The sequence below is a fragment of the Lissotriton helveticus genome, chromosome 3_1 (genome assembly GCF_964261635.1).
Source record: "Lissotriton helveticus chromosome 3_1, aLisHel1.1, whole genome shotgun sequence".
Lineage (NCBI taxonomy): Eukaryota > Metazoa > Chordata > Amphibia > Caudata > Salamandridae > Lissotriton > Lissotriton helveticus.
The window spans coordinates 1,077,005,827-1,077,031,349 of NC_136061.1; positions in this window are offsets into that span (position 1 = coordinate 1,077,005,827).

Here is a 25,523-nt window from a genome sequence, read left to right on the forward strand (position 1 = left end):
CCCTAAAACACTACCCCCAGCATGACCCTACACTACGCAAACACTACAACACTACCCAAAACCCTAAAACACTACCCCCCAGCATGACCCTACACTACGCAAACACTACAACACTACCCAAAACCCTAAAACACTACCCCCTGCATGACCCTACACTACGCAAACACTACAACACTACCCAAAACCCTAAAACACTACCCCCAGCATGACCCTACACTACGCAAACACTACAACACTACCCAAAACCCTAAAACACTACACCCCAGCATGACCCTACACTACGCAAACACTACAACACTACCCAAAACCCTAAAACACTACCCCCAGCATGACCCTACACTACGCAAACACTACAACACTACCCAAAACCCTAAAACACTACCCCCAGCATGACCCTACACTACGCAAACACTACAACACTACCCTAAACCCTAAAATACTACACCCCAGCATGACCCTACACTACGCAAACACTACAACACTACCCAAAACCCTAAAACACTACCCCCAGCATGACCCTACACTACGCAAACACTAGAACACTATCCTAAACCCTAAAACACTACGCCCAGCATGACCCTACACTACGCAAACACTACAACACTAACCTAAACCCTAAAACACTAGCCCCAGCATGACCCTACACTACGGAAACACTACAACACAACCCTAAACCCTAAAACACTACCCCACTTACCTCTCTCGTCATCGTGGTTTTCACAACGCAAATGCATTTACCATACATGCCTTTAAAACGTAATTCTTTGTAAAGGCATGCGCGATAAATGCACATGCGTTTTGAAAAAATGTGGGATAATGGTATGCGAGGTCAATGACGTTGCGGGATAATGGTATGCGGACTGAAAGTCTGCGGGATAAAAAATGCGGGAAAATGGCTGCAAACCATGATTAGCAGCAGACTTCCCTGGTGAGCACTAGCTTTACTACAGTGATCTAATGAGCAACTAGAGTGCTAACATTCAGAATTTATGGCAAATGTGTGACACATCTGAATGCCTTCTTGATAGAACCAAAGTAAACAAGCATTGAAAATGCAATAGATCTCGCCCTCGTTTAAGTTAAAGCCATTCTGTTTGTAATGAGGTGGCTTTTTAGCTTTGCTTTTATTAGTGTTTTTAAAACTTTCATGTAAATAACATGCATATGTATGCATATATGTATATGTATGCATGCATTATATTTATATAGATATGCAGATTATATATGTTTATATATGTATATTACCTACTGGCGATAGCCAGTGGGTATATATAGTTAGGATTTTTTCTCTATGGGATTTCTGAAAATTCTATGTCTAATAACTTTGGCGTTTGTGGACTGAATTGGCAGAAATGTTCAGGAAAATGGCACATTGTGTTTCTGAGCAGCCCCTGAAAATTTGGGGGGGTTTCGTCAAGGGGGGGCCGAGAAAAAAGGGGGGTCCCAAAACGCGTTTTTCCCATTCATTTTTCCATAGGGCGGTTGGACTCACTTTTAGCTCGAACGGCTGAATAGATTTACATGAAACTTGGCAAAATTGTAGATATGGTTTGCCCGACGTGCCTTTGCTATGTCTCAATATATGTGCTCCAGTGGATTTTGAGAAATTAACGTTTAAAAAAATATATATATCTGTGACAGCGCTCCGGTTAGCGCCCCGGTCTGTGTACCTGACGCGTAACGGAACTTCGCGAAGCGAAGCTGATTGGCTCTCCGGTGTCTGTCAACATTCTAAACAGTCCGGAGCGGCCGCCATCTTGTCTCTCGGTAGGTTCGAGAGACAAGATGTGGTGAAAAAAGAAGGGGGAAATGAAGGAAAGGGGGCAAGGTAAACCCCTCCTGACCCCCTAGGATTGATAAGGGGGATATTAAAGTCCCCCGCGATTTTTCGCGGTAGAGGCGCTTCCCGGTACGCGAACCGGGCAGCTAACCGGCAGCGTAACGGGAGTCCGCCATCTTGTGTTTTTGGAGCGTCCGGTTCGCGTACCGGGTAGCGTCCCGGTAAGCGTAACAAGGAGAAAACCAAGAGAAACAGTAAAAAAAAAATTAAGGGAATAGATTTCCAGCAAACTTGGCAAAATTGTAGGGACTGTTTGTTTGATGTGCCTTTGCAAGGCCTCAAGATATGTGCACGTGTGGATTTTGTCTAATTAAGGTTAAAAAAAATATATATATCTGTAAGCGTGCTCCGGCACGCTTACGTTACGGGTTTTGTTTCCACTGCAGAGCCGATACGTCACGGTTATGCGACGCGTCATGAGGCGTCTCACGTGGCTACGTGATACGTCACGTAATAAAGAATATATTTTACAGCTATAGATATTAGCTTTTAAAAAACCAATGAAATTCACTGAAAAAAACATAGGTTATAGACCATATATAGTTAGGAATTTGCATTTACAAAACCTTGAAAATTCACTGAAAAAACCATAGGTTAGAGACCATATATAGTTAGCTGGACATTTTATTGACATAAAACCAATGAAATTCCATATATAGTTAGTTGCACTAACTATATATCGCGCACCCGCAATCCACTGCTGATGATGTCACATATTACATCATTCATGACATGGTCAGTGACATCACTGATGACATCACTGATGACATCTCAAATGACATCACTGATGACATCACTGATGACATCTCAAATGACATCACTGATGACATCATGACACACCAATACCAGTTACTACATACGCACTCACTGATTCCTACGTCTACACACACATTCACTCATTCACCCATACAATCACTCATACATACAGTCACTCATTATTACAACACTATCATATGCACTCATACACCTAGTCAGTCCTGTGAAGAATCAATCACACTTCGATTTCCTCATCTATACAGTTAAACACAGAACACCATACTTTTCACACATATACTAACACATACTTACTCTCTTATACAATCACTGATAAAAGTACACATTGATATGCACAGAGTCACACACCTCCCAGCCAGCCACACACACACTCAGTCTTCCATACATCCACTCATTCTTTAATATGTAAAACATATTTAAACTTTACAAAAACACACAGACACTAGATGATGTCATCAGTGATGTCATTTGAGATGTCATCAGTGATGTCATCAGTGATGTCATTTGAGATGTCATCAGTGATGTCATCAGTGATGTCACTGACCATGTCATGAATGATGTAATATGTGACATCATCAGCAGTGGATTGCGGGTGCGCGATATATAGTTAGTGCAACTAACTATATATGGAATTTCATTGGTTTTATGTCAATAAAATGTCCAGCTAACTATATATGGTCTCTAACCTATGGTTTTTTCAGTGAATTTTCAAGGTTTTGTAAATGCAAATTCCTAACTATATATGGTCTATAACCTATGGTTTTTTCAGTGAATATATATATATATATATATATATATATATATATATATATATATATATATAATATATAGATTACCTACTGGCAGTCTCTAGTAGGTTATAGTTAGAACCTAGTTTCCATAGGAAAAGCATTTTTTGACTTGCCTATTACCTTGACATTGTTTGACCAATCTTCATTACATTTTTCCCAAAAAGTATCAATGTAGGTTCTGGTTGTCGTGGAAAGTTTGCAGGTGATCCGTGCAGTGGGGACCGAAATTTTGGGGCGTGATATAAGGTTACGTTTGTAATGGTAATTCCCATAGGATAATTTAGCCACACCTACAGCCCGAACCGTTGAATGGACTTACACCAAATTTGGCAGGGAGGTAGATGTTGGTTCGAGAAAGAGCCTTTTACCTATTTGGTGTAAATCTGTTCAGTTGTTTTTGCAAAATGTAAGCCAACCGTGGATATTTCGTGACAGTTTTGTTAGCATTTACGAATGCACGCACCAACGGGAATGCTCTGATTGGCTGGATGCAACCTGAACAGACAGTTACCGCCGCCATTTTATCTATCAGAAATGGTTCCCGGGGCTGAAAATTTGTGTGAAAGCCCACATAAGTGGTCAGCGTGGAGATACTCTAATCCTATGGTTGAGAAGTGGGCGTGTTACTTGACACAAGTTACGTGTCCAAAATACATTTTTTTCATTGAGCAAGATATTCGCAACAACGCCGTGACTGCCAGTGCAACTCAGCCATGTACCGTCACAGGGAGATTGCGACTACCGATGATGTTGTGAATATTGGTGGAAATATAAAATAATATATCAGTGAATCTATAGTATGCATTGTTATAGAGATTTTGAGATTTTGATAAAGGTTTTTATACAGTTATTTATATAGTGAGTTATCAACTGCGATGGTTAGAATTAATTATATTACTATGATTTTTTAATGTGGTGTTTGCTTTCTGCTTTTGCGACATACCACAGGAATCGCGATTACTGACATAATCGCAATCTCCGGCCTCACTGTGAAAACGTAAAATAGGTTTTAGAGATGGTTGTTCTAGAAATACACTAGAAAAACATGAGTTTGAAGTGTACAATAATAAACCCTTAGTGTGTAAAATACTGTGCACATATGTGTTTTCACTTTATGGAAAAAAGGCGCGATCATCACTGTTAACAATGTCATCACGACTTCGTGAATAACCGCAAACAGGGAAAATAGGTACAAAAGATGGATTTTAAACAAGGGGCAGGGTATGCTCAGACGTGAGTCCCTTGCTCACTTTGCCACTGGATTCAAGCAAGCCGGGCTGAAGACGGCTGTAATGCCAGAAACCGGTCCTTGGAAGCTTGTTTCCGGTCCAGGGAAGGCATGGCTTGGCAGTTCGGGCTGGACTGTTCCCATGAGGCACAGGGTCAGACTGATTTGCATATAGCCATGTCTGAACTGGGATGGCAGAGTAGGCTAAAGAACGGTGATGGGTCAAACCCAGATCTTTTGACTGGGTGTGAGTGTTTGATTGGTTCAGATGCTCCGTCCATCACCACCCCCTTTTGTACCGCTTTGGCCGCCATAAGTGTGGCAGGGTATGCTCAGACGTGAGTCCCTTTCTCACTTTGCCACGGGATTCTAGCAAGCCGGGCTGAAGATGGCTGTAATGCCAGAAACCGGTCCTCGGAAGCTTGTTTCCGGTCCAGGCAAGGCATGGCTTGGCAGTTCGGGCTGTACTGTTCCCATGAGGCACAGGGTCAGACTGATTTGCATATAGCAATGTATGAACTGGGGTGGCAGAGTGGGCTAAAGAACGGTGATGGATCAAACCCAGATCTTTTGACTGGGTGTGAGTGTTTGATTGGTTCAGATGCTCCGTCCATCACCACCCCCTTTTGTACTGCATAGGTCATAGCCAGTGCAGTGCACAATCATGAGGTGAGGAGCTTGGGGATGCAAAATGGATTTAACGAAAACCAGCAACTGATGAAACTTTAACCCTCTCAGGCCAAACCAAGTAATCTGCACATTTGGCAAACCCAAGTCCCTGTCAATACCTCACTTTTGTGTAGCCTCGTTAGCCCAATAAATATAGCTGTGGCCCACAATTTATACTCTAAGTATTTTGAAATGATGGAGCAATAGTAGTCAGGAGAAGTCTGGATCTGGATGACGTAGTTTTTCAAAGGAAAAAGTTAAAATGGAGATTTTTTTTTTAAAATATATATTTCATTGGATGCTGCCAGAATGAAAGTGAATAGAATTTGGTAGTGTGTTGGATGCTTTACCAAGAAGTCTTATTATTGGCTGTTGTTTAAAAATACAAATGTAAACTAGACAGAGATATGCTTTTGAATCTGTGGAGTGAAGCACACCTGCAGTATCTTATTTAGAAGCAGCATGTTCCTTGTAGAATGTGCTGTGAACTCATGACCCACTGGTTCCACTTGGTTGCTAGGTACACTAAGCTAAGAGTGCATTGGGGAAGGGTGTTAAACACACAGAACATTTTTTTTTAAAGTTTAGCAGTGATGACATAATTTAAGTAACAGCAAGTTTTAATTTCCAACTCAGGACTATGTAATAAACTGTTGTGTAGTATTCAAATTTCAGAAAAATGAACCTAGATATAGGTTTGAACTCCTATTTTCTTATTGTGATTTCTCTGTGATGATCATGATGCTAACCATTCACAAGTGGAGATTTCTTATAATGATAGAGTGGAAAGTTGTAGAGGTTGCCATTTTAGAGTTGCTTTCTATGACAGTGGTGTACCATACCATGAGGAAGAGGTGTGGCGCCGCGGCCAGGGCGACTGACGCTGGAATCTGGGGACCACGGTTCGATCCCCGGCTCCGGCGGCAGGTTAGCCCAGCACCATGTGACTCTGGGCAATAGCTCGCTTAATCTTCCCGACGGCCCCCAGCGCCTCGAGACCCTTACGGGTGATTGTGCGCTTTACAAATGTGGACTTTACTTTATTCCCGTGCTTAGTTTTTACAAATTCCAACAGTGTCAGAAGTACCTAGAGGGAGCTAAAACAACAATATAATCTATGAACGCAATTAACTGATTTGTACATAACTTCTTAATCCTTGAAACTAACTACCACCGAAATGAAGATGTATATGGGAGTTTCATAAAAAAGAGTATCATGGTGATGAAAAAAAATATCTGAGAAGAACTGTATCTATTAAGAGGTTAGTGGTGAATATTTTGGCAATTAAGAGAAAAATGAATTGGTGCCTTTTTGTACATTGTATATTTTATTGAAAAATAACAGTATAGAATTATGGAAAGTTTCAAAGAGGAACTAAGAATGTTTTAAATGTCTAACATCATGTGTAGCATAGATACATCTGTTATTTGAATTCTGGGAGTGGTAGCACTTTTAGTAACATTATTAAACAGGAATGGTGTATTGAGAAATAAAATATGAGAACATGTTGTCCACTTGTATATGAATTAGAAAGACATAATACGTTGTAAGGTATGTATTGGGAAATGTTTGTCAATGTGGTTTTTAACTTCAATGACTTTTGCATATGCTCAGATGGTAGATATAAAGACGGTGGGAAGTTTGAGTTTACCTAAAGATGCAGAAAAGTATATGTTTTTGGAAAGATGGCTTGAAGGTGTACATCTATTAAGAAATCTGTTTATATGGTGATCTATGTTCAGTAAGGGTGATGAAAATTTCATGTATATGGTGTGGGTAGTGTTTTTTCTTAAAACATGGTTTGTTTAAAATTGAGGAGTTTGTTTAAAATTGAGATTTGTTTAAAATGCCTCGAGAGTTCTTGTGCTAGCTTAATTTCAAGTGTAACTTTTGTTTGAGACATGCTGAATATATGCTTTAGAAGCAGAAGAAGTATTTGAGAAATGATGTAGGTATGCCATTCGCAAAATGTTTTGTGATTTGTAAAATTTAAAAATGTTGTTTTCCTTTTATAAACTTACTGATGCATGTGCACATTCAGTAATATAGAAATGTATGATTCTAGAGAGCCATGTATGCAATTATATACCAAGTGTGATACCTAGACTTTGCATAACTCAGAAGAAAAGCATGTATACAGGTAGTCTGATACTGACAAAAAGGAGATAACTAATGAGTCAGATATATAGTGACAACTGTTATGTATCTAACTGCATGGAAGGTACTTTCACTGCCAGTCAGGCAATATTCAGGCACACATGCAATCACCTAATCAGGTTTTCATCCAATGAGTGATTTAGAATCCAAGGAGTTATTCAAATACCCAGACACTATACATGAACTCGTGCAATCAGGTAGGCAGAAATTATGTAGTCATTGAAGTATGCAGGCACTCCGCATACATTCATCTAATCACCTAGGTACTAACTAATCACTTGTACAATTAACAAGGCTGTAATTATTTGCCATCATTATAACATTTGCACAGAACCTATGCAGCATCTAAGCACCCACTTACAACCCAAGCAGTTATTGAAATACTGAGGAACAAGTGTACACTGATGAAACACTCAGGCACTACTCATGCACTCATCTAATTAATTGGAGAGTTCCATTGTTTTAAACCTATCACCCATCCAGTACCAATGCAGCTATTTAATTACTGAGGCAATAGTCTTGCGCTAGTGTTGCACTAATATAATCACCCCAGCAGTAACTTACTTTCTTCCAATCTCTCAAGCTTTCACAAAGGACTTAAGAACTCACTCAGACACTAGTCATGCACTCATCTAATTAGCCAGGCACTGTTGACGCACGTATTCAATTAAACCAGGCACTACTGTTATCTAAACCTCTAGGCACTACCTTTCATTAGACTAAAAACAAATGGGCAGCATCCAATCTCTTAAACACTATTACTGCACTTATCCAATAGGCTAGGTGCAATGCATGGACTCAAACAATTATATATGCACTATCCATGCACTATCCATGCACTCTATAAATCCCCTATATACTAGGTATGCACTGTTGAAATCATCCAGGCACCAGAGTTGCACTTATTTAATCATCCCACCAGTTTCTGTGCACGTATTGAATTATTATTGAAGTACTAAATTATTGAAGCATTAGTCACACACTTGTCTAATCATTTAGGCTCTACTCAAGAACTCATTCAAAAACCCAGATACTAGTGGTTTACTCATGCAAACACACTGGCATTTAGTATTCAGATATGGAATGGCCCATGGAGTTATGAAATAGTCAGGGAATCAACTAGGCACTACTTGTATCAACTCGGAATCACCTAGGCACTACATTCAATCATCCAGGTAGTATTGATGTATTCAACCACAAACCCATGTATTTACAGGTTTTACAAACCAATTCAAAATGCTCTTAGACAGGACCAGGTTGGTTTTTTAGATGAAAGAGATGTTTGTAATGTTATTATAATCACTTTGAGAAAATGTAATCAACTATAGAATACTGTTGTATGAGGCTGTGCCTAACAAATTATATCTTTACTTTTGTACTATATCTTCATATGAATGATTTGCAAAATACTGATCTAGAGTGTGCTCAGGAGGAATTGGTTTGTAATATTTATAATGTCCACGAGGTGGGCTTAGTGCGGTTGTCTGGTAACCAACCCATTTTCCACCCTTATTGAAGCACAACCTATTACAGTGGGTTTTCTACTTTTAGGCCAATAGTTAAGGGAGAGCGCCCTATCAGAAACCTGGTTACCACAATTTTAGTTTAGTATTTACAGGTTTTACTGAGGAATATGTAGTCTTTTAGAACCATGTGGGGAATTATTTATGCAACCTGTCAAACACTCTTTGCAAGTACTCGGACGTATTACTAAGCTATATGGTTGAATATAGATTAATGTGCAGATTTTTATATGAAGCGTCTCTCAAAATTCAAATACATTTAAGTACAAAATGACTGAGATACTAAATACACCAGTGACACAGCGGTAGAGAGGCATGCAGAAAACTCTTCTGTTGAGTTTTTTGATTTACAGTGTTGAGACACTATATGTACTTCTACACCAGGGTAATGCAAGCCATTTGGCTGTGCTGCATTACTTTTAAAGCACAGAGATGCATCATTTTACAACAATATGAAGGATCCCTGTGCTCTCCCCTGCGGTGGTGCACAACTGGTTGTCATGCTGCAATGGAGGCACCCTTGCACCTTGGTGCAAGGGTGCCTGTGTTGCGGGGATAATTTTCTTTGTGCAGGAAGGCACACCTTCCTGAACAATTACAATCACAAGAGGTGTTTTCCTCTTTCTATGTGTGCTGCAGAACATAGCACACATAGAAATTGGAACACATGAGAAGAAATAAAAATATTGCTCCTTTTTGTGCCTCCCTACACCTCTCCTGAGGAGGCATTTATTTCTGATGCATTCCCAGGTGTACAAATCTTTGTAAATCTGGGAATGTGGCAAAATGCATGCATGTTGCGTGGTAACACCACAGCAACACCCATGACATGCTCCTTTGATGCAAATTGCTGCGTGAAAAGGGCTTGTACTATAACTATAATAATAAAGCTTTATTCGACATTTTGTCATAAAAACATAATCCAATACGTAAAACACCCAGTAAAACAGATTAAAAGAAAAATGAGTAATGTCTCTCAATTATAAAACATCCATATAAAAAGTTATAAAAACACCAGAACTAAAATCAATACTCACTTATAAAATCCCAGCTCATAATGGCAATAGTAATGTAGCAATACAATATTAATCATTTGTTGGCGATGATTGTGTATAAATTCATATGTATACAGGACTTTACAGGATTTAAAAATATATACACAATATACATTGATCATGATGCCATGATTGCTCTAGCTCTTATAATCTATGTCCAACCTAAATACATGGCTACGGCGATGTTAAGCGGCACCCACGCTTCAGTACGAATCATTCTTAAAGCCTCATCACATTTCCTTGTTCCCAGCACTCGCCAAATGGGGGCCAGCCATATTCACCTTGGAACTGTATAGGCGGGGCAGGCAAATAGCAAGTGAGCCAGAGACTCAGGGCTTTCATTGCAACTGGAGCAAAGAGTATCCATTGATGCCACCCACCTTGCAGAAAACAAATTGACTGGAAGCGTGCCTACTCTTAGTTGAAACAGGAGCTTTCTATCTTGATGCTTAGTAATAGCGTCCCAGTAAGGTTCTAGATTTTGGACTGGTTTAGCCATGAGGAATTAGCCCATCAGTGTCAAAGGGTCACTCTTCCTAAATATGTTGGCATCCACCCATCCCCAATACATTTCCTTCATTTGCTCTCTAGACGGAAACTGGGCATTCTTGGGGTTCTCCCACAAGGCCACAAGACCAACATTTAACAGAAGCGATCTAACCTGCTGTAACCAAGAAATCTTTTTAAAACGATCACAGCGTATCAGATCTTTAAAACCCTCAGCATATTGTACCAGTTCTGGAGTCGTCCAGATTCTCCACCAATACAGCAGGGGGCGTAGTCTAGCACCATCCGCTAATGCCTCCCTTCCTAGATCATGGAGCAGGGGCCTTACCAGGGTGCTTTGCGGGAGGTTCACAAGTTTCCTAAATAAACTATTCTCCGCTACAGCTAATTTGGACAAATTATTAAACCCCCAAAGTTCCGCCCCATATAGGACTGCAGCGACAACTTTCATGTTATAGATGGTCAGAGGGGAGGTCATTGGCTTGGTAAAAGATGCATTAAATTCAGATAATATGGTACCTGCTAGCTGGCAATGTGTTAATGTGGCCATGTCCAGATGTTTACCCCAGTTCATCTTATCCTGAATAATAACGCCTAGGTATGTGAAATCTTTCACCTTCTCCAGAGGGCGCTTATTCAGTAGCATTACTCCTCCTGAGGATCTTTGTGGGTTGAATGTCATATATTTAGTTTTTGAGACATTTATCTCAAAACCCTGCGTGTGACAAAATTCCTCAAAGAGTATTAGTGCTCGCTGTAAACCACTCAGTGTTTTTGCTATTAAGAGGGTATCATCGGCAAACATAAGAATCGGAATTCTTATGCCCGCCAATTTAGGTGCGTCAGTTGGAGTAACCTCCAAGAATTTTGCAACGCCATTTATAAAAATAGAAAACATGTTTGGGGCCATAACGCAGCCTTGTCTCACCCCCCTGCCCACTCTAAATGAGGGAGTGACCTGCTCCTGGCTTCCCCACCTAATCTTCACATAGGTGTCCCCATGGAGTCTAGCAACAAGAGATAGTAAATCATGGGGCATCTTTAGATCAGACAAGACTCTCCACAATCTACTTCCAGAAACGAGGTAAAATGCTACCCTCAGATCTACAAAGGCAGGTTCAACATTTTCCAGTAGAGAAGAGTGAAGTGAAATGCCTGATCAATGGTGCTTATGCCCGAACAAAAGCCTGCTTGAAGGGGAGATAGAATGTCCTGCTTGATAATCCAATTCTGGATTTTATCTAATACAAGACGACCCATGATTTTTTGAGATGAGTCGATGAAACTTATCGGTCTGTAGTTCCCAGGATTGGACTTATCCCCCTTTTTGAATATTGGGATGATCACAGCACCTTTCCAGGATTCGAGAATCGACGCACCATTGGCAATTTAGTTCATTAAAAGTAAAATGTAGCGGCTCCACCTAGTTCTATCATGAAGAAAAATATCAACTGGGATGCCATCAGGGCCTGGCACTTTGCCTCCCTGCAGGGTGTTCAATGCAGTATCAACATACGCTTTACTAAATGCAGAACCGTCATAGTAGACACATGGGGGATAAAATTGGTCCTCCTCATCATCACTGCCCTCATATTGTAATTGAAAGTGCTTTACCCATTGGTCTTGGCTTACATAGTTGTTTGGTACTGCATGGGTGCCGCCTCTGTCCCAATTTTACTACATCCCAGAATAGATTCTGTTTTTTATTTTCACAGGCACTTTTAAGTTCCTGCCACCTCTTATCATCCCAGGATTTCATTGCCACTTCCTGGGCTTTCTTATATTTCTGCCTAGCATACCGAACCGTAGGCATATCGCCACACTTTATCGCTTTCCCCAGGGAGCTACGGGCCTCCTTACAATCCTTATTAAACCAGACACTTCCCTTCTTCAGGTTGGTACCCATATTTTTAAATGTCTTAAAAAATAGGTGCAAAGCTGTCTGAAAAACTCCACGTGAAATCCAATAACCTCCTCGGATGAGGCCCTGTTATGCAAAAGTTTCTCCAAGTCTGAAGTTGCAGTAGTTGCATCTTCTGCCAGCATTGCCAGGACTTCAGGGTTAACTAACAAGTTTGCCCATTTCAGACACCTCATATTATTTGATGGGATTAAATCAAGGGTTATTACATCACCTTCAGGGTGGGGTGTAGCTTTGTCTGCTCTAATTTCGAAGACCACAGCTAGTGGGTTGTGATCACTTTTAATATGGTCAACAACACTCATGTCCCTTAGTGTGTGCCATAACTCACAATTAATTAAAACATAATCAATACGGCTTGGACTAGAGCCATTATTAAAAGTGGGTGCACCGTCTCTATCTGGCTGGGTTCTGCCGTTTGTGGCCCTCAGACCTTTCTCCATACAGAGGGAGTTCATCTGAATTACGGTTTCAGTCCATTTTTTTTTACTGGAGTTAGATCTAATTTCGGGATACTCTACAACTCATCTTCAGCATCATAAAAATTAGAGTTCCCGTTTAAAAGGGGTTCAAAAGTCAGGTTAAAATCACCTGCTAATATCACATTTATACCCCTGGAAGACTGATCAAGCAATGAATCTAGGGCTACCAACACATCCGACTTCTTTCCCCTGGTACTCCTCGCATAGATGTTATACACGTCAAGCTTTTTGCCTTCACCCCATGATAATTCAGAAAAGGGGGTGGGGATGAACAGAGTGTCTGAATTAAGCAGACCACTCTTACCCAGTCCAAAGATCAGGGCTTGATCCATCACCGTTATTTAGCTCACTGCCCCATCCCAGCTCAGAACCTGGCTATATGCAAATTAGTCTGTCCCTGGCCCAGTGCATCATGGGAACAGGGCAGACCAAACTACCAAGCCAATTCTTCACCAGAAAGGAGACAAGCTTCCAGGGACCGGTTTCTGCCATTCCAGGCGTCGTCGGCCCGGCTTGCTTGAATCCTGATGGAGCAGTGAGCAAGGGACTCATGTCTGAGTATACCCTTCCACGCTTATGGTGGACAAAATGATTCAGAAAAGGGGGTGGTGATGAACAGAGTGTCTGAATTAAGCAGACCACTCTTACCCAGTCCAAAGATCAGGGCTTGATCCATCACCGTTATTTAGCTCACTGCCCCATCCCAGCTCAGAACCTGGCTATATGCAAATTAGTCTGTCCCTGGCCCAGTGCATCATGGGAACAGGGCAGACCAAACTACCAAGCCAATTCTTTACCAGAAAGGAGACAAGCTTCCGGGGACCAGTTTCTGCCATTCCAGGCGTCGTCGGCCCGGCTTGCTTGAATCCTGATGGAGCAGTGAGCAAGGGACTCATGTCTGAGTATACCCTTCCACGCTTATGGTGGACAAAATGATTCAGAAAAGGGGGTGGTGATGAATCATTTTGTCCACCATATGCATCAGGATTCAAGCAAGCCGGGCCGACGACGCCTGAAATGGCAGAAACCGGTCCCCGGAAGCTTGTTTCCTTCCCAGTATAAGAATTGGCTTGGTAGTTTGGTTTGCCCTGTTCCCATCATGCACTGGGACAGGAACAGACTAATTTGCATATAGCCAAGTTCTGAGCTGGGATGGTGCAGTGGGCTAAAAAACGGTGATGGATCAAGCCCTGATCTTTGGACTGGGTAAGAGTGGTCTGCTTAATTCAGGCACTCTGTTCATCACCACCCCCTTTTCTGAATCATTTTGTCCACCATATGCGTGGAAGGGTATACTCAGATGTGAGTCCCTTGCTCATTGCACCATCAGGATTCAAGCAAGCCGGGCCGACGACGCCTGAAATGGCAGAAACCGGTCCCCGGAAGCTTGTTTCCTTCCCAGTATAAGAATTGGCTTGGTAGTTTGGTTTGCCCTGTTCCCATCATGCACTGGGACAGGAACAGACTAATTTGCATATAGCCAAGTTCTGAGCTGGGATGGTGCAGTGAGCTAAAAACTGTGATGGATCAAGCCCTGATCTTTGGACTGGGTAAGAGTGGTCTGCTTAATTCAGGCACTCTGTTCATCACCACCCCCTTTTCTGAATCATTTTGTCCACCATATGCGTGGAAGGGTATACTCAGATGTGAGTCCCTTGCTCATTGCACCATCAGGATTCAAGCAAGCCGGGCCGACGACGCCTGAAATGGCAGAAACCGGTCCCCGGAAGCTTGTTTCCTTCCCAGTATAAGAATTGGCTAGGTAGTTTGGTTTGCCCTGTTCCCATCATGCACTGGGACAGGAACAGACTAATTTGCATATAGCCAAGTTCTGAGCTGGGATGGTGCAGTGAGCTAAAAAACGGTGATGGATCAAGCCCTGATCTTTGGACTGGGTAAGAGTGGTCTGCTTAATTCAGGCACTCTGTTCATCACCACCCCCTTTTCTGAATCATTTTGTCCACCATATGCGTGGAAGGGTATACTCAGATGTGAGTCCCTTGCTCATTGCACCATCAGGATTCAAGCAAGCCGGGCCGACGACGCCTGAAATGGCAGAAACCGGTCCCCGGAAGCTTGTTTCCTTCCCAGTATAAGAATTGGCTTGGTAGTTTGGTTTGCCCTGTTCCCATCATGCACTGGGACAGGAACAGACTAATTTGCATATAGCCAAGTTCTGAGCTGGGATGGTGCAGTGAGCTAAAAAACGGTGATGGATCAAGCCCTGATCTTTGGACTGGGTAAGAGTGGTCTGCTTAATTCAGGCACTCTGTTCATCACCACCCCCTTTTCTGAATCTCACCCCATGATAATCTAACTGCTAGTATGCCCTTATTATGAAGCTCTAAACCCTGCACCACAAAGCCAATATCTTGGTGGACCCAGACTAATAGGCCTCCCGATGGTCGGCCTTTCCCACCTGCGATCGCAGATACATAAAAATCCAAATAGCCTATACAGAACATCAGTTCCACTGCCCAGGTTTCCCGGAACAGGCATACATCATACTCAGAGACGAAGGACTGCCATTCAGGAGAGCTAGTCTTAGAACCCAAACCAGCTATATTCTATGACAACACGGACAGGGAGGTCATTAATGTCCTCCCAGGGGGCAATACAGGCGTAGCATTTAACGGGCCATTGGGTATACCACTAACTCCCTTATACGCCGTTATACTAACCTCATGGATAATAGGACTCATAGACTTATCAAGATCTAAATTTATTAGCCCAGAGACTTCCATTGAATGCAATAGACTATCAATTCCCTGCGAAGTGCTCAAATTAGGTGTGTCCTCTCTAGGCTGATAGAGGATGCTACAGCCAATTATGCCAGGTTGTATAGCTCTCCGTTGTTCTTTATGCAGTCAGTCATTAGAATCAAGGTTTGAGGTACCAACTAAGGATGGAACACCTAACCCCACAGGAGAGCCAGAGACAAAAGAGGAACGTCTAAACTGTATTTTGGAATTGTTTGGGGAGGATGTGTGAAACTCTAGAGCCAACAGATTGTCAACCAGGTCATAATCCTTCAGTGTTAATTCAATAGAGTCAAAAGGCTTCCCTGGAAAAGAGATTCTTCGTGCTCTGAGTATGTCTTCCCTAACAACAGAACGACATCCCCTGACATATTGAATCCAATGTATTGCCTTATTTGTAAGGGAGTCCCCGCTTTCTCTTATATTCCCGTTAACACTTTTGGGGACATTAACCATAAAGATCCTTGGGGGCTGATGTAGCTCTCGTTCCGGGAATGTAATTTGGTCATAGTACCTACGTGTATTTGTCGGAAACCCTGCAGCCGCACCCGCTGTTGTATGTCTCATTTTGTTCTGTAATATGCCTGGTTTTAGGGTAGATGCGTAAGTGGTATCAACCAATGGTATAGGTTATTTTCTAGGACCATTGGTTCCTTTACTGATTCTGCTAGCATGATGTGGGGTAGGAATCTTAGGCCGAGTATCTGTAACAGTTGCGGCAGACTGACCTCCCGGACTAGGTCTTTGGTTAAATTGCTCCAAATAATTTACTCTGTGGCTGCAAACTCTTGAGCAGGGAGAGGACCTGTAAGATAGAATATCAACCTTTGAAGAAAGTTCTTCTAATTTTTGGCGCATTGAAATACCTTCCACTTTGAGCTCAGCTATGACAATGGGTAGCCCCTGCAGTTCAACAGTAATATGAGTTAAAGGTGATGAGGGAGTATCACATGGTATCACTACTGGATTGAGTGTATTCTCATCTACCCAATCATGCTCCTGCAAGTCTATAAGGGGTGAGAACCTATTTGTGTAAACAACCCTTATATTCTCTTCCTCTGAGGGAACAGCCTTACTTTCCCATATGATACTGCCTGTCCCAACCTGAACTTCTTTATGGGGCTCTAACGTATCTCCCCTATTCGGTTTATGAAACATTACAGGAATTGTTATCTGTTGGGCTACGGTGTTTTTAGCTACAAAGGGGGAGCCGGGGGACACATCTTTACTAAGAATTTGGGTAGATGTTTCACTAGATAGGATATCCTCGTATTCACTTATCAGTGGGTCAAACCTTTCCAGGGTGCAACTATTTGCCCTTTTCTTAGACTTTGGTGATTTCCTCACCCTTTTTCCCTTGCGGTCTCTACCACTCTGCCCCCCTCCCACAGCTCCACCGGACCCATCCATGATTTTTCTTTTCCCCATGCTTGAATTCAACTCTTGTAAAGGTAACTAAGGTGATATAAGAATCTTAGTTTGTCCAAAAAAAAGAGCAGTTCAGTGTTCCAGTACAAATTAAAGTCTTTAGGAAATTACAGGAGTACTCACCCACTTGGGGGATTTTGTCCCGGCAATGTACACTGTCCACACTGCTTTTCAGACGTCTGGTTGCAGGACCAAGAGCCCTGGCCCAGCCCAGCCTCCTCCGGGCGATGACGGGCAAGGATGGCCCCGCCCTTGGCCCGGACGCGCCCGTGTGAGGGTTTTTAAGCACCTCTGGGCACACAAAGCAATGACGGCGCCTCCAGGCCTGATAGGCAGAATTGCACTCTGGGCAGTGAAGTCTTGCTGGTGGTGGCTGCAGTGGTGCGCGGGTCCCGCGAAGCAGAAGCCGCAAGGGTTTTTAAGCGCCTCCGGGTGCACAAAGCAATGACGGTGCCTCCTGGCGTGATCGGCAGAACAGCACATTGGGCAGTGGAGTCTTGCTGGGGGTGGCTGCAGTGGGGTGCGGGTCCCGCGAAGTGGGAGCTGCGAGGGTTTTTAAGCGCCTCTGGGCGCCCAAAGCAATGACGGCTCCTCCGGGCACGATATGCAGAACAGCACTCTGGGCATTGAAGTCTTGCTGGTGGTGGCTGCAGTGGTGCGTGCGTCCCGCGGAGCTAGAGCCGCGAGGGTTTTTAAGCGCCTCCAGGTGCACAAAGCGATGACGGCGCATCCGGGCGCGATATGCAGAACAGCACTCTGGGCAGTGCAGTCTTGCTGGTGGTGGCTGCAGTGGTGCAGGGGCTTGTATTTACAAGGCCACAAAAAGATACGCAGAGTGGCTTTACGTGGTCTTGTAAACATGGACCATTACACTATGCATTGGTGTGTCAAAAAAAGTGATGCTTTGTCGCATGGGGCTTGTAAATACACTTCCTTGCCTTGACTTTCATTTTAAAATTTAATACAGAAGGGATAAACTGGTCTTTCACCATGTATACGTTGGAAGTGAGATATGGTGCATCTTGTTGTGGGACAAGGTGATAATATGTTAAAAGGTAACTAATAAATAACGTTTTGTGTTTTGCTTTGGGTTTGCTATATAGAAGTAAGTGCATGTAGTAATATAGCCAGGTTCATCTGCAGATTTAAAACTGCAACATACCATAAAAACAGTTTTTGTATTATGTGTATGTCAGTAGTAAAGTAGTTGGTATGTTGACTAGGGTCATAATTCAAATATACTTTTTTTTTACTGAACAATATATGCATAACTACACACAGTTAGAATGCATACAAAAGGTCAGACAAAAAAGCAACAGAAGCAACTCCTGTATCTTCATAAATGAGTGACAAAGGGGGCAACATGTAGAAAAAGTGCTGAAAGAAAAAAGAGCTTCTTGTAAGAGGACAAAGTCATCTATTAAACATATATAATGTAGTGTCTTTCTTACCCATTTCCCTGCCTATACTGATTCTCATGACCTCCGCTACCATTTATTACACATTCCTAATGTTCCCATTTGTTAAAATTGCATTGTGTCCCATTGATTACACTACATCCGGCTGAAGGGAGAGCACAGCCTGAGTCAGAGAGTACGGCCCGAGCTGGAGAGTATGGCCGGGTGTGGAGAGTACGGCTCACCAGCGATGATTCCAGCCTAACTGCGGACTTAAAGATATGACTCGTAAATGATCTCTGTGAATACCAAAAGTTGTAGAGTTAGACTTTTGTTTCAGATTACCTTTGTGAATTGGCCACATAGATATAAGACACCCATTTTGTATGATAATAAAATGCTTACTAATATAGAAAAACTATGAAGGGGCAAAAACAAAAACAAATCAACATTTATTATTCTTTGCAGCATTGTGAAGAGCTGTTATTGACTGCTCTCCAGCACTCACTACAACTCCACAATCCATGCAGTACGATGGCATCAGGGAAAACTGTGGAGCAAAATATAGAAGTTGAGATTGCACTTTGTAATTGACTCTCTGCTTCAGTTTTGCTGTTGCTCCTATCAACGTCGAGGTTGCTTTCAGCTTTGCATTGCCTTCTTGCTGCTCACTATGAACTCTTCTTAAAAAATGTTCTAGATAGAAAAATGAGTGTGTTCTTTTGATTCTTTTAGTTGAAAAGTGTATTATTCAATGACATTCCTCTATTTCTGGGTGACTCTCTGTTTTGTTTTTGTTTTTTTGTGGTTTTGTAAAGTTTAAAAAAAATGGTGTTCTTTTTTATGGTTGCAAACATGGCAACTGAGAAAGAAGGAATTCGATAAATGTGCACTGAGAAGTGTGCAAAAAAGTTTAAAGGAGAAAAAAATGAGCAAGTATGATTTTTGCAGCATTGCAAATAGCTGTAACACACTGCTACTCAGCTCTTATACCAACACTACAGTCCATGCAATACCTGCCCATTCTTGAAAGCTCTGGAGCCATATCTGTTGTTAGTCTGTACCTCTGAAGGGACTTTCTGGCTGGGAATTGTTGCTGCTGCCCTGATGTAGATGGTCCTCCAGCTTCCCTCTGCTTGATCAGCATTTGGAGATGTTATCTATGATAGGTTTTTAGATGATATGGCATGAACGTTATCCGACATGAGTCCAAAAAGGTCTACAGCCAAAATCTACCACCTGCTCACAATAAAGCACTGGAAAAGAAGATTCAAGAAGGAGGAGTGGGTGTATAATTTGCATTCATTTTACTGAAAGTACATTATTCAATGATATTCCTTACTTTTCCGGTCATGTGATGTTTGCAGATTGTGCATTGCAATAGTTTTGCAGCAGGTTTTAATTCCCCATGAGTGTGGATATCAATGGGTACTTTGATGGGTGTTTGTAGTTATGTTCTATTAGTGAGTTCAGATGTTGAGTTATTTTTTATAACTTTTCTTTTTTATAAATGTGTTGTTAAATAAAGTTATACCAATATGTTACTAAACAGCTAGACTTAAACTTTGTGTAAAGACTGTATATCTGTTTTACGCTCTGTCATTTGTAGTCATGACTACTGATGTCATTGTGACCTCCGGTATTGCTGTGAAGAAGGATAATGCCTTTTTGATTTAGTTATTTCATCAATTGAATACAAAGCGGAACATTACATTAATATCTTACTAAATAGCTACACTGAAACCTCATGTAAAATATGTGTATATATGTGTTTTACACTTTGTTGAAAACACCCGGTATTCACAGTGTGTCCTGGGCAATGGCACTCATAGAATCATACAGGCACTACCTGTGGAATGATCAAGGATGCCCTTTCTCTACCACCTTGCAAACGCGCATCCTGGCATAGTAATAGTTGGAGGATGAAGCCCCCTTGGCTATTGAGGGTATTTGGGGGAAAACTATCCCTCCTGTTACCTCCAGCAAGTCCCACACAGTCAGTTTGGTAAGAGGTCGTCAAAGGCCATGCCCCCTTTCTGCACCACTCTGCAAAATCATCTCCTGGCTCACTGCTGGTTGGGAAATAAAATTATTTTGAATGCTAAAGGTCCTTGGGGACCAAGAAGCCATACTGGTCCTACACAGCTGGAATCCTGAGTGCTGGTCAGAGGCCAGCCGCCTTTCCACACCATTTTGCAAACACCATTGCTACTTAAAAAACATGGAAAATCACTGAAGAAAACCAAAGGTTACAGGTAAATTTCAGTTAGGAATTAGCATTTAAAAAACCTTAGAAATTCAATGAAAAACCTAAAGGTTACAGGGCTGTTATAGTTAGGAAATAGGATAAAAACACATGGAAATTCACTGAAAAAAACAAAAGTTACAAGGTTGTCATAGTTAGGCTCAGATGTCACATGTACAAAACCAGAGAAATTCAGTAGTTATAATTAGCTGAACTAACTATAACTTGCACCCCTGCAATGCACTGCTTATTACCTCGCATATTACACCACTCATGGCATGGTCAGTGACATCACTGATGACATGGTCAAGACATCATTGATGACATCACTCATGACATCTCAAATGACATCACTGATGACATCATCTGGTGAATGTGAGTGTTTCTAAAAACTTTATGAGTGTTAAATATTTATACACCAAGGTGTATTGATGAATCCGTGGGAGTATGAGTGCCTGTATGGACGATTTTGTGGGTGCATGACTGACTGTATAAGTAAGTGATTATATGTGTCTCAGTGAATGTATGGGTGAGTGACTAATTTGTGTGAATGTCTGTATCAGTCTGTCAGCTGGTGTGTACGGGGCTCATGGGTTGGTGAGTAGGTACATGGGTGGCTATATAAGTTAATGATTGGTTGTCTGAATACCTGTATAGGTGTATGGGTGTATGAGTGTCTGTGTGGTGGATAAGGGAGTGTGTGACACCCTACATGGATGAGTGAGTGGGTGAATCAGTGGCTATATAGGCTCGTGAGTGCGTCTGTGCAGGGCTCTATGGGTGAGGGCCGGTGTGTATGACTGTGTCAGTGAGTGAATGGATGTGTTAGTGGTATATGGGTGAGTAACTGCATATGTGAAAGGCAATTTAGGTGAGTGTTGGGGTGATAAAAACAAATGGTTACAGGGAATATATATATTCTCAGAAAAAAACAAATGTTACAGGGACGCTATAAATAAGCTCAGATTTTGGTTACAGTTAGATGAGCTAACTAGCGCCCCCACAAAGCACTGCTTATGACCTCACATATTACATCACTCATTACATGGTCAGTGACATCACTGATGACATCTCAAATGACATCACTGATCACATAATCCACTGAATTTCTGACACACCCGCTCACACACCAGTGTAACCTTTCATACACCCACTTCAACTTTCACACTATCATTACACATATAACAACCCATGTTATATATATATTTTAATGGTAAAAGTCACCCTCACTGTAGACGAATTTCAACACTATGAGTTAGAAGAAGAAGATTATATTTGAAGAAGTTCTAAATAGTCTCATTCAGAGCTTACAGCTACAAGCACAAGTTCCATCACCCACCATAGATCAGAAACACCATCTGCCTGTACTTCATCAAGATATCAAAAACAGGATTTCCCAGTCTACATTATATTCATATCCTACTCACAACTATCAATAGAAATATTTTGTTGGACTAATATTTTTGCATCTTTGCAGTTATCTGGTTATTTAGATGGGTTTCAGATTCACAAAGATTGAGAAATTTACCATTTTCCTCAAACGTTTAACATTACAAAAGCAAACAGTAAGTCAGGCTTCCCCTCAGAATGAGTGTATGGTCGGCCTCGACAGAGGAAGAGAATCAGGGAGCAAAAAGGAAACTTCTATTATATCAGGCTCCATGACGGATTGACAGGTATGCAATTAAAGTCTTGTTAGTTGGAAACACATAGCAATGCGGTTAAACTGCTGCATTGCACCTTCAAAGAATAATTTTTATTCAGGAGAACTCCCCCATTCATCGATTCATATACGCAAACACTGAAGGAAAATTGAAAACGTATATAGAAAATATAGAAGTTCTCGTCATTGGTCATAAGGTGTGAATGCTAAGCAAACAACCTTGAATGTAAAACGGGAAAATGTTGGCAATTATTAATAAAAGGAAAAAAAATGGTAGTAATATCAGTAATAATAATGTATCTGTGAAAATTGGATGGCACACATTGTCCCTAATGCGGATGACTTCGATTCTAATGTCGCATGTGAGGTAAAGGTCATTAACAGATAATAGAGAAAAGCCCCCTGGGTCTCAATGGCCTGCCTCCCCAATTGCCATTTTAAACATGAGTCAGATATCTGGGAAGGTATTCTCCAACTGTGTATGCATATACGGTCTATTTCAGACATCCTGGCAAGGGTTATTGCTTCATCCTTCATTTAAAAATGGGTTACTTTCAGACACCAAAACGTTTAGCTTTAGTTGACTCCTGAGTTGTTTTTTTTTGCAAAGGTGGTACTAGAGCGTACGACCTCCTGGAAAAACGTGTTAATTTCAATCAGAAAGGTTTTCAATCCATTTCAGGCACTCGGAATAACATCTTGCCACTTTCTATTTCAGTTGACGAGGCAATTCAAACAAAAACACCAATATGTGCTAGGTTTGTACTTTAGCTCAGCATTGGCTATGGTAGTCAGAAGTTTACCTAGGTCCTAGTTGTTGGCCCGACACATACCTGTACACCCTTTGAGGGGCATTCAACTTGTATACCCCTACAGAATAAAATTAGGCATAGAGTCTCTGTACTAAAAACCTGTTGTCTGAAGCAGGGCTGTTTGTTTTCGCCACCTTTATTCGCTCTGTTCTTAGCAGAATTAGATAGTTCACTCAGTTATACAAATTCACACTACACAAAGGTGGGCTATCAAAGAAAAACCTTGTAAAAATATACTGATTGACTTGGGCTTCTGAGCAGGTATTGGGCTACAGAAACGTATTAAGCCATGGACTTGTACTGTGAAAAGTATAACGCTTGTCAATGTAGACAAAAATTAGATAATAATATCTGGGGAACACATCAAGAACAAGTACGAAAAAAGGAACCCAAATGGTACAAAGGTTGAGCGAGTTGTATGCTAATAATACCGTATAGTATACCTGGAGGGAAGAAGCATCCTCCACGAATATTTGGCAGCTGAGAAGACATAGGCCCACTCACTACACTATGGTCAGTGCATCCTGGCTGAGAGAATGCCATATCCCTCCTAGAACCATTTCTGTCTGTAAGTGAATCAAAACTGGTGTCCACAACGCCCTATGGAGCAGAGCCCTTAAGTAACTTTAGGGCCCTACTAAATTTACCAAGGGTAACCTCTCAAGCAGAGAGGAAACTAGAATTTAGGATGTCCAAAGGGTCATTTGTATTGGTGGTGGCTTATATCAAATGATAATATAAGATCCACAAAAAATGGCAACCTAAAATCTCTGGTATTAAAGTGAACATTTGAGGGTGCCCATCAGCTCAAAGTTGTTGGTGGAAGTTGTTTTGTGCCTGTCTTCAAACAGGAATATTATCTTTATTGGAGATCTGGGAGAACATCCCTTCCCTATTTACAATCTTAAAATCTGTGATTAAGGGACAATTGATCTGGTGGTCTTTGGTAAGAAAAACCATGCTTAGCTTGTGATTAACAGTTATAAAAAAACTATAGACAGTCTTACCTATATGCTTCAGCATACGTTAAATATAAGCTGCTTCTCTTCCGACTGAGTTTTATGTTAATCAGATATTGCTGTGAAGTGGAAATTCCCTGTAGGCTATGCTACTATAAAGTGATACCCAGCCCAGATCTTGGGTACATCTTCCACGCTACTGCCCCTATGGGGAAAATTGTTCTACCCTTTATTTGTACTGTTTGATATAGATGTTGATAAACCATCATTTTCTGAGTAACGGATGGCCAGTCGCCAATAAATTTAAGGAATTAGCGTTGGCTCTCCGAGGAAGTGTCTATATAGTATTGTGGGTGCCCTGTTTGACTAACTAGCTTTTGAGCTTCTGTAATGAAGGCCACAGGACACATCTCTGATTTTAGTAACTGTTGATAAACTCTTCTGAGAATATATTTTCCCTTTTTCATGTATATGTTTTATAATTTGTTATTCTGTGCTACTGTTGATGTGTTCTTATGGTTTTATATGCTTATACAATAACTACACAATACATTATTTGAACTTGTCTAATCTAGTGCCGTCCGGGCCTGCTGTAGGTAGGTTTCTTCGAAAATCTCAGCTATTGGTAATGACTAGAACCTTACCAATTGCACATAACTTTCTCTGGAGTGGAGGCAGTCAGGAGTGTATGATATAAGCGTCTCTTTTATCGAATCCTTAAGCAGACTCAGAGTCTTCCTACTCATTAATTTACTGGTTTGTTTTAAAAACCAACCTCTGTTTCGGTAACTTTTTTTTACTATTTTGCAGTATACAAAATGTGTAAAGTTTCACTGTACAGTAGGCTTTGGAAGCTATTCAGCGATGTCTCCAGGACCAGCGAATGCCCTTGTTCTGCTTTCACTTTTATGGTGACATTTTTTTCACAGATGTAGCAAGAAAGGTTAAATTAGTGTAAAACATATAAAGATAGTGTATAGAAAAGCCTGTGGATAAAGGAAATGTGCTACTCTTAGAAAACTTAAAGGCAGCAGTTAACGTCCGATTCCAGGTGACAAAGATTAATGCAAACATTCGACCAGTATGGACAAGAATAGCGAAGATTCTGAATTAACGACTTATATATTGTGCAGTCGAATCTTCTTAACACGCACAGATAACTAAAACTAAAACAAAAACGATATATCGTTCCTTTCTTCACATTTATAACAAGCTTCACAATAGACTCGTTGTCTTTCCTTGTGGCTATCAATCATTTATGTAGAGAATTTAATGGCCACCCGACTTCCTTTACATAATTCATCAAGGAAGG